Source organism: Cyrtonyx montezumae, unplaced genomic scaffold, assembly GCF_038088225.1.
Source record: "Cyrtonyx montezumae isolate F1298 unplaced genomic scaffold, pur_monq_1.0 scaffold_3, whole genome shotgun sequence".
NCBI lineage: Eukaryota > Metazoa > Chordata > Aves > Galliformes > Odontophoridae > Cyrtonyx > Cyrtonyx montezumae.
The window spans coordinates 90,003,793-90,018,820 of record NW_027072034.1 but is presented as its reverse complement, the minus strand read 5'-3'; positions in this window follow the sequence as shown (position 1 = coordinate 90,018,820).

Below are 15,028 nucleotides of genomic sequence, written 5' to 3'. Positions count from 1 at the left end.
GTTAAGCATGAATAGTATCCTGAACTCTCTCCATCTGGAGTCTAGCATATGATTTTTAGAAAGACTCCAAGAGAGAATATGTTTCTCTTCTTTGTTTTTGTTTCTTTGTTATTTTTTCCATGTCCAAATTCAGAATTTAGATGTCACTGTTGTTGCCATTCTCACAATGGCACTCTCATAATTAATCTCCACATTTCACAATCAATACCTAGTTTAGAATACATCAAGATCTCAGGCACAGAATGTTTATGTAAAAAACTGTGCCTGCAGTTAAGGATGGAGCATAGAGATCCCTGCCCTAAACTTCTCTTTATACAGACATTTACACAGAGGGCCAAGCCATAAGCAAATGAGGTTTTGTAAGACTTAGATTTTCCCATGTGTTCTGCTGCTGAAAGGTCATGATTTTTTTTAAAGATCTTTGCTGTTTCTGGGCTAGTTTATTCTCCAGCAACCTCTAGGGAAGTCATAATGTAGTGTTTGTGATGACATCCGTTTCGTGCTGTGGAAAGAATTTAAATGTCATGAATTCCAAATAATGACTGGAGAGATGAGCTTGAACTGGAATCTCACAATAACATAATCCCAAACCAGGTGGAATTTGAATCGCCAGCTGAATTTATATGTTGGGAGCCAATACTCCATTACCATACCTCATCTTACAGTTTTTGAAAAAAAATTCTCTGTCTAAAATGCCTAATGGTGGCTTCAATGCCAGAATAAATAGGAAGGAGGAGGTAGGAAACATGCTAGAACCCCTAAATGGAACAAGTGGTGAGAAAGCCTACTAAATAACAATCAGCAATGAGAGAGCTAATTTTTTTTTTTATCTTGTCCAATCTTTTCAAGAATCTTTCACAAAGTTCAGTAGCTAAGAATTTGCTTTCTATGTAGACTACCATTTTACCTACGTATATGGGCCATTCTTAGTGGCATATTTTTTAACACTCCACCATGACATATTTTAGGTTCAGAAAGAGCTCTGCAAATTAAAAAAGGGCCATAAATTCTCCTTTTATAAATGGGAAAACAGTGCAGGGAAATTAAACAACAGACCTAAATTGCACTGGAAGGCTGTGGCAAAAGCGGGATTCACTCTTTCAGTCCCTCTGAATGATTACACCAATTTTTACTGCTAAAATATGGTATACTATATGTTCACCTTGAGATGGACACATGACCTGGATGCAGCTCTTTCATTTTACATGCAACTTGACAATGTTCAGATTGCCTTGTTATGTTCAGGATTCAGGATCCAGGATTTATCTTATAAATTTACTGAAAGATTTATATTTTATAATTTATATCAAAAGTATAACTTCTTTAATTGTAAAATCATACAATCATACTTTCAAGAACCAGCAAATTACTGAACAATCCATCTATAGTCACATTGTTCTGGGTTTAATTCTCCACATCCCTTCTTGTACCATCTTCCATTAAAGTCTTTGACCAAGTTGTTTACATATTCAGTGTTCCAAAAAAGGAAGAACTGGCATGACTTATATCAGATTTTAATGTTATTAAAGAAGGTAGAGGTACTGCTACTCACAGAGAAAGGAGATTTTGCTTTTCTTAGTAGTACCAGCTACCCCTGAGAGCAAGTCAAAACTTTTCATAACAGTGAATTATGGTATACCACACTGAGAAAGAAAATATTTTTCCTTGCATTAGGTAGTTAAAGGACAGCTTTTAGATCTTGAAGGCTGAGACTCCACAGACTTACTACCTTTTCCTTTTTGTTTTTGTCTGTTCAGTGAACACTTATCCTCAATAATATAGTGACTCTGAATTTACAAAGGAAATGTGTTGTATGCAACAACAAAAGGTTTCATTTCATATCCAGTGTATTCTTGCTTCTCTATTCCAAGAGAAGATCAACATTATTCTTGCCCATTCAATTCATGTCTGCATACATGTGGCCATCCTGTAACAGCCTTCTCTCTAGACCTGCCGCACCCTGAGTCCACCAGCAGCTGGTCCAGGATATTCTCCCTCCCTAATTACCTTCTGTACTTCATCTATCCTCTGGCTAATCCAACTTGAGATATTTGCTACTATTATGGTTTAACCCAGCAGACAGCTTAGCACCACATAGTTGTTCACTCACTCCTTGTTTCCCAGTGGGATGAAAGAATTGGGGAAAAAAATACATAGAATCATAGAATTATAGCATGGCTTCAGTTGGAGGGGACCTCGAGGATCAAATTCCAATACCCCTGCCATAGGCAGGGTTGCCAGCCACTAGATTAGGTTGCCAAGGACCCTGTGCAACCTGACCTTGAACACCTCCAGGGATGGGGCAGCCACAACCTCTCTGGCCAGCCTGTTATATCACCTCACCACTCTCAGTAAAAAACTCATCCCCTCAGCCTTTTCTTTTCCAGGCTGAACAAGCCCAGTTTGTAGGAATTAAGTGACATGTTTCTTTCTGGCTCAGACTGTAACAACGCTATATGGAACTGTAACATTGCGAATCCTACAGCTTGCAGTGCTTGCACTATCACATAGTTGACAACCCCAGAAGAAAAAGGAGGATAGACCCTCAGGATATCACAGCATCAACAGTGGTGACTTGCCTTTCTTTCCTTGTTCCTTTCTCCCTCCTTTTCTTCTCTTTTTCTTCTTTCACTCACCTGTCTTCTAGTAAATAAAAGCACATTTTTGCTCAATCTACACCTTGACTCCATTCCAAATCTTAATTCAGAGGGATTTGGATCAGTATAATGAACCTCAAGCCTCTCACATTCCTTCAGCCTGTCTTCACAGGAGACATATTCCAGCCCTTTGATCATTTCTGTGGCCCTTGTAGGGACACTCTCCAAAAGCTTGACATCCTCCTTGTGTTGGGGGTCACAGATCCAGATGCAGTATTCCAGCTAGGGCCTCACAAGGGCAGAGAGGAACAATCACCTCCCTCACCCTGCTGGCCCACATTTTCTGATGGAACCTAGGATACCATTGGCTTTCCAGGCTGCAAGCGCACATTTTTTGCTTATGTTAAGTTTTGCATCTATCAGGACCCCTAAGTCCTTCTCAGCAGTGCTATTCTCACAGTTTGTACACGTATCTGGGAGTACCTCAACTAAGTGCAAAACCTTGCACTTTACTTCGTTGAACCTCATTAGATTCACAAGGGACCACCTTTTGAGTTTATAGAGATCCTTCTGGATGGCATCCCTTTCTTCTACTGTATCAACTGCACCACTCATCTTGGTGTAATCAGCAAACTTGCAGAAGATCCACTTGATCCTGTCGTCTACGTCATTGATAAAGATGTTAAACAGTCCCAAGGCAGACCCCTGAGGGACACTGCTTGTTATCAGCCTCCACTTGGACATAGAGCCATTGACCACAATCCTCTAGCTTCAGTCTTCCATCAGTTCCTTATCCACTGAATCATTCACCCTTCAAATACATATCTCTCCAATTTAGAGATAAGGATGTCATAGAACTTGTGTGTTGAGATAAAACTGTTTAGTAAGATTGAGAAAAGGAAAAAGATGGTAGTTTTAACTATATATATAGAAGCATATGTAACAAGTGATGCAGAAGCAATTGCTCTCTACCTCCAAGCTGATTCCCAGCTAGCCTCCCAGGCAGTGGAAGACAGCCAGATGAACTCCCACCCCATTCAAAACTCCTTCCGCAATGATGTCATACAGTATATAATATCCCTTTTGCGAGTTTAAGTTAGCTATATCAGTTCAATTCCCTCCCAGCTCCATGGGCCTTTCACTGAAGATGTCCTTGGTTCTGCACAACACAGCTTTGCATGCAACTATAAACACTGTTTTTCACCTAGAACAAAAAAACATCGCATCATAGAGATACTCCAAAGAAAACAATTTCATCCCAGTTGAAAGTAAAAACGCTATCACTCAGGATTATGCACACCCTTACTTGCTTCAGCTGCCAGCACCACACGTATACGGGCCTTCTGACCTGTGCACTCTCAACTGGCTGGCATGTGGCCCTCTATATGCATACTCACAGAATACAGGGTGACACGCATATCTGTAGTTTCATTAAGCTGCAGTATCAGGGAGGTGATCATCCCTCTGTACTAAGCCCTGGAATGGCCACATATCAAATACTGTTCAGTTTGGGACCCCTCACTACAAGAAAGACACTGAGGCCATGGAGGGTGTTCAGTGAAGGGCAATGGAGATAGTAAAAGGTCTGGAACACCAGTCTTATGAGGAGCATCTGAGGCAGCAGGGCTTGTTCAGTCTGGAGGAGACTCAGGGGAGACCTTATTGCACTCTAAAACTACATGAAGAGAGGTTGTAATGAAGGAGGGGTAACTAGCAATAACATGGAAAGTAATGGCCTCAAGTTGTGCCAGCAGAAGTTCATATGTGATATTAGGAAATATTTCTTCTCCAATAAAGTGGTCAGGTGTTGGAACAGGCTGCCCAGGGAGGTGATTGAGTCACCATTCCTGAAGATGTTCAAGAAACATGTAAATGTGAATATGGTACTTAGGGACATGATTTATTGGCCTATACTGGTGGTAGACAGAGAATTAGACTAGATGTCTGTAAGGTGAATAATTCCCAAGGATGGTACTTCAAAAAAAATAGTATAGACAATGGTATATTTGAGGGTATATATAGATATAGTACATAAATAATACGCACAAAGGTCTATATAGATAGTACATAAATAATACGCAAAAGAAGATGGCTCACCTTTAAGATGACAAAGGCTTGCTGGGGGGTCCACACAGCTGGGACCTCCAAGAAAAGATCCTTCACTGATGGTGGTCAGCCCTTAAATGGAGTTTGGGAGAGGTGGAGCCAGGCTCCACCCCTTCCAATCACACAGGTATCTCCTTCACCTGTGCCCCCATGGCTGACTCGGTGCTCACCTCAGGTGACCAATCGGTGGTTCAGGCCGTGATTCAACAGTTCCCATACACTCCACCCCCTCACGATGTGAACCACTGATCAAGTAACCATAAGGTGAGCCCCCCTTGATACAGAGACCCAATACATCATGATGCTTACATAATTGCCCGTCGCAATGCATATCAATGTAATCCAAGATGAGTGATGATTGGCATATAAGTTGTACTCTTCTTTGGGCCAGTGCTCAGTGGTATCTACTGGAAGCATGCAATCACACAGTGCAGGTCCATCTTATGCTTCATCAGTCCCGGTTAGACCATCACCAGATGCTGCACATGATCTTATAGCAACTCTGGAACACTTCAGCATTATTTGGTTCCTTCTGGTGACTCATAGACTTACGGGGAATAATATAAGTGTTTCAAAGGTACCAAGAGGGGAAGATCCGCCCTCCAGGGTAAGATACAGGCCGTATTCCTGTCTTGGGTCAACACTTCAGCTTGTACAGGGGTATGTCCTAGCCGCCTGTACCAAACCCTTTGACCCAGTGTCTGTGGCTGCACGATTATATCAGGCACCAAAGTGGGTGTCCTGATCTGCCACAGAGACATGATAGGGGTCCCCTTAGCAATAAAGGCTGGAGTGTTGATCACGATTTCAGTAGGCCATGTGCCAATTACTGGAGGTGCTACCAAACCCCCCACCTCCAATAATCTCCCCCAAAGTGCAAGTAGGCCACACCATCGTGGTCCTACCTGCACCTTCCAAGGCCATCTTATTTTATTGGTACCTGGTTTTAGGTTCTCAGGGGCAGGGAGCAGAAGATTGTTCTCATGGCCAATCTGAGGTCTCACCTCATTATTGGTGCCCATAATTTGGATCCTAAGTGGGGAGGCCCATGTTGTCTGTAACATTTTCAAGGCACTGGGTCTGCCGTCTCTAGGTCTTTCATTCAGGTCCTGCAGGGTCTCATGGAGTCTCTTTGTTCACCCCTGCAGAGGCTGAGAGTCTGTCTTCAGGGCAGCCTTGAGAATACAATTGTAACATTCAATAAGGCCTGCCCCCGTTGTATTATATGTCAGGTGGAATCACCACTCAATATTATTTTCTTCTGCTCAGCGTTGTATCATTGCACCCATGAAATGACTCCCTTGGTCGCTCTCAATGACTTGTGGTGTCTTCTAGGCAGCCATCAACCTGCAGCTAACCTAAGCCATCCAAACCGCAGGGAAGTATGCTGTCTCCCTGGGGCCCGGATCAGGGACATTGCTAGAAGACTCCTGGATTTGATACACCCCACCGACTACTACCCGTTACTCGTAGTTCAGGCAGACTGCAATGAAATAACTCAGAGAAGTCTGCAAACTATGAAAAGAGATTTCAGGGGTTTAGGGCCATAAGTTCAAGGGGTGGGAGCACAAGTGGTGTTTGCTTCCATACCTTCTGGGGCAGTGAAGGATACAGAAAAGGATAGGAAAACACAGGTGATGAATAATTGGTTGAGAGGCTGGTGTAGAGACAGACACTTTGGATTTTTTTACCATGGGGCAGTTTACTCAGCTCCTGGCCTGTTATCTGTTGATAGAATGCACCTGTCTCAAAGGGGGAAACGAATCCTAGCACAGGAGCTAGCTGGACTCATTGAGAGAGCTTTAAACTAGCTGTGATGGGGGAAGGGGATAAAACAGGGCCCTCCAGTAAAGAGCCTAAGGAGGCTGTGCTGGAGAAAGGGGTGAGGCAGATATCTCAGCTGAAGTGCACCAATGTACGCAGCATGGGCAACAAACAAGAGGAGTTTGAAGCCATTGTGAGGCAGGCTAACTATGACCTTGTGGCTATTACAGAAAGATGGTGGGACCTCTCCCATGACTGGAATACTGGGATTGATGGCTACAAGCTCTTCAGAAGGGATAGACAGGGAAGAAAGGGCGGTGGCATAGCTCTCTATATCAAAGAGTGTTTTGGTGTTGAAGAGCTTGAGGTTGGAAATGATAAGTAGAGTCTCTATCGATAAGGATCAGGGGGATGGTCTTTAGAAGTGACATTGTGGTGGGGGTCTGTTATAGACCGCCTAGTCAAGATGAAGAAATAGACGAGGTGTTCTATAAACAACTCGTAGATGTTGCACAATGGCCAGCACTCGTTCTCATGGGGGACTTCAACTTCCCTGACATATGCTGGAAATATAATATTGCACAGAGGAAGCAGTCCATGAGATTTCTAGAATGTGTGGATGATTGCTTCCTGACACAGCTGGTGCAAGAGCCTACCAGGGGAGATGCCTTGCTAGACCTGCTCTTCACTAACAGGGAAGGACTAGTAGGAGATGTGAAGGTTGGAGATTGTCTTGGCCAGAGTGACCATGAAATGATGGAGTTTGCTATTCTTGGTGATGTCAAGAGGGTGACTAGCAAAACTGCTACCTTGAACTTCTGGAGGGCAGACTTTGACCTGTTCAGGATGCTTGTTGCAAGGGTCCCTTGGGACTCGCTCCTGAGGGGTAAAGGGGTCCAGGAAGCCTGGATGCTCCTCAAGATGGAAATCTTAAAGGCACAGGAGCAGGCTGTCCCGGAGTCCCGTAAGTCGAGCCGGAGGAGAAAAAGACCAGTGTGGATGAACCGGGAACTTTTGTTGAGACTCTGAGAGAAAAGAAGTGTCTATGTCCTCTGGAAGATGGGACAGTCTACTTTGGGTGACTACAGAGAACTGGCCAAGACCTGCAGGCAGAAAGTTAGAAATGCTAAAGCCCAGTTTGAACTTAGACTGGCTACTGCTGTAAAGGAGAACAGGAAACGCTTTTACAAATATATTAACAGCAAGAGAAAAACTAAGGAAAATTTCTCTCCTTTACTTGATGAGGCAGGGAATGTAACCACAGATGATAAGGAAAAGGCTGAGGTTCTCAATGCCTTCTTCACATCTGTCTTTAATAGACAGAGCAGTTGTGCACAGGGTACTTGCCCTGACCTGGAAGTCCGGGACGAGGCGCATAATGCACCCCCTGTGATCCAAGCAGAGATGGTCAGAGATCTACTCCTCCATCTGAACTGCCACAAGTCCATGGGGCCAGATGGGATCCACCCAAGGGTGCTGAGGGAGCTGGCAGAGGTGATTGCCAAGCCACTTTCTGCCATCTATCAGCATTCCTGGTTGTCTGGAAAGGTCCCACAAGATTGGAGGCTTGCCGATGTTACTCCCATCTACAAGAAAGGCCGTAAGGAAGACCCAGGGAACTACAGGCCTGTCAGCCTGACCTCGGTATCAGGGAAAGTTATGGAGCAGATGATCTTGAGGGAGATCACACGACATGTTCATGGCAACCAGGGGATCAGACCCAGCCAGCATGGGTTCACAAAGGGCAGGTCGTGCTCGTCCAACCTCATCTCCTTCTATGACTGGGTGACCAGACAGGTAGATGAGGGAAAGGCTGTTGATGTAGTCTACCTGGACTTCAGCAAGGCCTTCGACACGGTCTCCCACAGTATTCTCCTGAGGAAACTGGCAGCCCATGTTGTGGACAGGTTCACTCTTCTCTGGGTGGAGAACTGGCTGGAGGGCCGTGCCCAGTGGGTAGTGGTTAATGGAGTTAAGTCCAGCTGGTGTCCCATTATGAGTGGTGTCCCCCAGGGGTCAGTATTGGGGCCCATCTTTTTTAATATCTTTATTGATGACCTAGATGAGGGGATTGAGTGTACCCTCAGTAAGTTTGCAGATGACACCAAGTTGGGAGGTTGTGTCAAACTGCCTGAGGGTAGGGAGGCCCTTCAGAGGGATCTGGATAGGCTGAATAGCTGGGCTGAGCTCAATGGGATGAGGTTCAATAAGACCAAGTGCCGGGTCCTGCACTTTGGCCACAAGAACCCCATGCAATGCTATAGGCTTGGGGCAGAGTGGTTGGAAAATTGTGTAGAAGAAATGGATATGGGGGTGTTGATCAACACTCAGCTGAACATGAGCCAGCAGTGTGTCCAGGTGGTCAAAAAGGCCAATTGCATCCGGGCTTGTATCAGAAATAGTGTTGCCAGAAGGAACAGGGAAGTGATCATCCCTCTGTACTCAGTAATGGTAAAGTCGCACCTTGTGTACTGTGTCTGATTTTGGGCCCCTCACTACAAAAATGACATTGAGGCCATGAATCATGTCCGGAGAAGGGGAATGAAGCTGATGAGGGGGCTGAAGCACAAGTCTTATGAGGGGCAGCTGAGGGAACCGGGATTATTTAGTCTGGAGAAGAGGAGGCTCAAAGGAGACTTTATCAGACTCTAAACTACCTGAAGAGAGGGTGTGGCAAGATGGGGGTTGGCCTCTTCTCCCATATAACTAGCAATTGGACAAGAGGTAATGGCCTCAAGTTGTGCCTGGGGACATTCAAGTTGGACATTAGGAGAAGCCTTTTCTCCAAAAGAGTGGTCAGGCACTGGAATGAGCTGCCCAGAGTGACGGTGGAGTCACCATCCCTGGAGGTGCTCAAGGAATATGTAGTTGTTGTTCTGAGGCACATGTTCCAGTGGGAAATATTTGTGAATGGTTGGACTGGATGATCTTAGAGGTCTCTTCCTACCTTGGAGATAAGTAATTTTCAGCAAGGAAGAGGAACCTATGGGATGGCAGTGGAACCACACTGTATGATGATCTCCATTTTTTACAGTCAAGTGTGATAATCACTTAACCTTTGATCTATTTAATGTGAACTATACAGGTACTAATTTTTGCTACCATTATTTACTCATTTTTCAGCTAAAATTGTAGTCATACAGGACTCTATCTGTTTTAAGATAGTGTTAAAAATGTTTTCATCAGTGTTTTAATCCTCAAATCTGTTGTCTTTAAAAGAAAGGAAATAACTGGAAATCAAACCCAAGCTTTTTAAGATAGCACATCTTTCATCCTATCATCACAATTTCTTCATTCATTCTGCATTGTTTCCCACATCAGCCTGTCTATGATTTTGCCTAACATATGTGTCAAGGTATTCTCATAATTGCCCTGAATCCCTCCTACCTCCTTCATAACTATTACTGATGTCTGCATTCTATTAATCCTCTGCAATTTCCTGGTGTTCTAAGATTTCCTAAAAACCAGCATTTCTAGTGACTCAGAAATTGTCTCAGTATTATCAGGTACATTTCCTAATGAAGACAGATAAATTGTATTTACTATACACATCTGATTTTTCTTCACCTGGCATCATAATTTATCAGTCCCTTTCAACACTGCACCATCTCAGTTTAATCTCTGAGTGATCCATGGTGCTGCAAGCTAAATAAATTTATTTACCCCATATGACCCAATAATGGAATAAGTGTCTTCATTCAGTTGTATGAATGCTATGCTGAATTTACAGGAGGTAGATGGGATTTGAGAGAGAGCCAGGGCAGGAAGAACAGGCAGAAGATATGAGCTGGGGCTGAGGTGTGTTGCAAAAGCAATAGCAAATGATCAAAGTGAAATACAGATCAGCATTAGAGAAAAAACATGGAAGGTCAGGGACTGACGTAGATCCAGACTGGGTCACCCTGGCACAGTCTAGGTGAAGATAATCATCACCGGAAAGCTCTGATGTCTTTATGACTTTAAATGAACAACTGAGGTTCTTTCATTGGCACAATGTTGACATGGTTAAAAATAAAATCCCAGACAATCTGTATGTCATCATCTACTATTTTAAGCAAGGTTTCTGTTTTGGTTTTGCTCAGTGACATGAGTTCAGTTCTGGAACTGCCAGATGGGTCTGTGTGGTGGTCAATACTTTGACTGATGAGCTTGTCAGAGGCAGGATAGATAACCTGAAGGCTTCCAGTGCTGTTCAAACAGAAAGCTAAAAAAGACAAAACAAAAGAAAAAATACCCCAAAAACTTAGCAATATTAAAAACAAAATAAAATAAAATAAAATAAAATAAAATAAAATAAAATAAAATAAAATAAAATAAAATAAAATAAAATAAAATAAAATAGTTTTTTTTATAAAAGAACAGGGCTACTGCAAAATAAAGAAATTGTAGTAAAGAATACCAAGAATGATTGATATATAATTGCACATTTCTTGTAAAGAATCAGAGCTTTTTCAGCTCTCTCTAAAATTTTATCTAGAAACATCCCACTCTTTCTCAGTGCCTTTCAGCATGAGTTTATTCAACAAATAATTTTGAATCCATAAAAAATAAAAAAACTTCTAAAGCAGAATCAAGACCAGTAGTGTGACAGACTCTAACTGGATTTTAATACTGCAAAAGTTAGGCTCTTGTGTTTCAGGAAATGATATCAAATAGTTGTTTTATTTGCATTATGTTTATAGTTTCTGCTTATTTTTTTGCCAATGTGTACATGTGCATCAGTACATAAACTGTATAGTCACATTCACAGTCTAGTTTTCTTTCATCGTATGTGAACAATGTTATGTAAAAGTTTTCTTTATCAGACAAAAACTAACTCAGAGAAGATCTTTTATTTTCCTGTTGTGATTTTACTAAATAATCTGAAGGTATTACTCAGAAATATCCATACACTGCTGAGTTAGACTTTGGAGAGTGCTATAATAAAATAATTCTTCTCTAATCACTCAGTTGAAAAAACTGTTCTGAAATGAAAAATGTCCTAAGCAGGGAACTTTAAAAAGATGTCGTTGGGTAAAAGACGAATTGAGGATAAAATAAATTGTTGGAAAGATAAAGGAAATGAACTGCCTCTGATCCCTTTCATTTTCTCACCATAATGTTTAAATGAACTCTTTTACATTAGGCAGCAGCAGAGGTTGGTGTCACGCTCCAATATAAAGGAGTGAGACAAGGTTCTTAGATTATGTGTATACCCGGCGTGAGATTAAGAAACAGCGGTTCAAATGTTGGTCCGACCAGTTCATTACCAAAATTAACCAGGGAGATGGGGAAGGCGGACACTGTTAAGGGTGATGGGGAAGGGAAGGTGAGCGATAGGAAAGACAGGAAAGAAGCAAGGGTTTGTACAACGCAGGGACAGTCACCAGCCAGGATCCTAGGGGCGGTCCGGTTGCAAGCGGCTCTGACGGTCCGAGGCAGAAGAGCAGGGGCGGCAGAAGCGGGGAGAAAAGCAGCAGCGACGGGCAGCCCTGAGCAGCAAGCAGCTGTCCTGGAGAAGCGGCACCGGGTCAGCACAGGAGAAGCGACGAGGGGTCAACCCCAGGAGGAGCAGCAGCAAACAGTGATCAGCTCGTGAGGTCTCTCCAAAGAGAAGGCCTCTCCAGGCAGCAGCAAGCAGTGATCAGCTCGGGAGGTCTCTCCTAACGGAAAGCTTCTCCAAGAGGAAGCCACTCCAGAGAAAACCCTCCAACTTCGTGGCTGCAGGACCCCTCTATTTATCTCCCAGATTTCTCCAGTCTACGTGACAAACTCCTGCTTGGGCATCAGGCGGGTATCGCCTGAGATGGTTATCTCCCCCTGGAGGTGAGTTGGAAACACAAAACAGTGTTCAGCGGCCACTGAGCTGCAGCTTAAGTTGCCCCAGGACATGCCCATCAGCTTGTCCCATAGACAAGGGATTTCACAACCCTTGCCCAGGACTAGCTTGGACACGTTCGGACATGTTCATCAGCAAACTCTGAGGCAATGGTATAAAATAATAGTCTCTTACAGTTGGGCACTGCCCTTGTCAGAAAACGCAACATTTGATATGTTACAGGCATTATTGTTTTTTTCTCTGTATTGACAAACAGCAAGCAGGAATCTTCAGAAGATGGAAGATTATACAGCACAGTTTCTTTCAAGTTTGACTTCAATGTTTTTCAGTTGTCTTCATTATTTGACTGATGATGTTCTTGGGAACTGTTAGAAGAAATGCAAATGAGCTGTTCAAAAGACTTCTTTTTTTATAAAGAATTGTAGTTCTATATGTATTTAAGAAGTGATTTTTATATATAGGAAAATGTTTGTCTGCTGTGTAAAGTGTATGGAAATCCCCTCATGGAATTTTTTTTTGCAAATCCTAAGCAATCTATGTAGATAACATGACTTTAGTAAGTCAGAGCAAAGTAATAAGAAGATGTCTTAGCTACTCTGCCTATATGTCTTAGGAAAATCTTTGTAACTGGAACATACCTAAGAGATGTAGTATTGAGTTTTCTCTCATAGTTAGTCATCGATCATCTATCTACTGTAAGCTTCTGTGCAGTCAATGGAAGGAGAGAGGAGCTGCTAGAATATGACTCATCACATGTTTTGGAAACCTATCGCAGCAGGACTGAATCAGCATCTGGAAGGGTCTACTTTCTCCATCTATATGCTCTCCAAGCATGGAGAAAAAAATATTAATTCATGCATATCCAACAGATGACTTTTTGCCAAATCCGTTGTTTGTACCAATTGCTTTGTTTTTCTGTCCTTCCTTTTCATAGATTTGATAGCAACTTCTCTTTTCTTTCATTGGCCAAGATTATTCACAGACACACAAGACACTAACTGTTGCTGCTGAGAATTGTAGAGTTTGGAAGAGTCCTCTAGAGATCATCTAGTCCAACCCCCCTGCCAAAGCAGGTTCCCTAAACCAGGTAGGCGTCCAGGCAGGTCTTGAACATCTCCAGAGAAGGAGACTCCACAACTTCTCTGGGCAGCTTGTTCCAGTGCTCCATCATCCTTACCATGAGGAAGTTCTTACATGCATTTGTGTGGAACTTCCTATGCTTTGGTTTGTGGCCATTTCCCCTCATCCTACCACCTCGCACTGCTGAAAAGCTGTTGGCTTCTTCAGTGTTGTTTTGGAAGGTGCAACAATTATATTCCTGAAATAAAGAAGATAGGCTTCATAAACCAGAATACACAAGGGAAATCTACTTAATTGAAAGGTTTGGCTGCAGTCTTAAGTTTTCTCTTGACATAGTTCCGTAAAAAGAACTAATTTATTTTTCCCGAGTCTTTTTCTGACTTGGGAGAAAATTTGCAGTAACCTTGATATATATATGGAACTGAATTTGCGGTGAGACTTGAAATGAACACAGAAATTTAATTTCTAACCCAAGATTTGTTTTGCAGGAAAAGAGTGGCTATGATGGTAACCAAGCATTCCAGAGATGTGGATTCATTTCTGTGTTCTGCTACAAACTACATGGTTTTGGAAAAGTCATTTAAGCTCTACATTTCAGTTTCCTGTGATAAAACCTATTTGTTTCTTGAGCTAAATAGATCAAGAGGGATGCTCTGGGTTTACTTCAGAAAAGTAGATAGTTCTTAATCAAATGCTCTTTTCATACTCAGATGTTTGAATTTAAAATAATTGCCTGTCCTAAACTGCCAGTGCAATCATAATGATTAAAATCTCACTGGAAGAGTGCTTCTTGTACACCAATTGTTCCACTTGTCACAGAACACTAGAACCAAATTAATCATTTAGCAAAATTTGTCTCTCTTTCTCAACTTCTCTCCAACAGAGAAACCTCCATCAGAGAAAATTGTCTCACGTGTAGCCAGTGAGCAATGCCATGTCACCCTTAAAGTCTTTCTTAAAGAATGACCATTGCAATTAATCCAGTAGACAAACAAATACAGAATATTCTGAATAAAAAGACTTCCCAAGAAAAATGGTTACTGCATAAAACCACACCATTTCTTCTGAGCCAGTAAAGCTTGCAGTTCAGGAATTTATATTAATTTCAATAACTTCAGGATCTAATGGGAAGACGTTATCTCCCACATGGGGAAGTCTAGGGCAGAGTAGCATCTGATTACCTCATTATGGAAAAGATAACCTTCAAAGCTGATGAAACAATTTCATCTTGATGTCATCTCCAAGAAAGTGGAAGAGAAGGTTACCAGTCATCAACGTGGATTCACCAAAAGGAAATGTTAGCCTTCCATGATGTCATGACCAGCTGAGGAGATGAGAAGAGAGCAGTGGATGTAGTGGACTTCAGCAAGACTTTTGATTTAGTGTCCACAGCTACAAAGTTAATTAGCAGCCTGGAGCATCTCCCTTATGAGGAAAGGATGACAGACCTGAGACTATTCAGCCTGGTGAAGAGAACTTATCTCATCAGTACTTATAAATATCTAAGGGACAGAAATCAAGTGGATGTAGACAGGCTATTTTCAAGACAGGATAAGGGGCAGAGGTCACAAACTGAAACACAAAAAGTTCCACGTGAACATGAGAAATATCTTCTTTAATTTGAGTGTATAAGAACACCGTAACAAGTCCCCTAGAAAGGCTG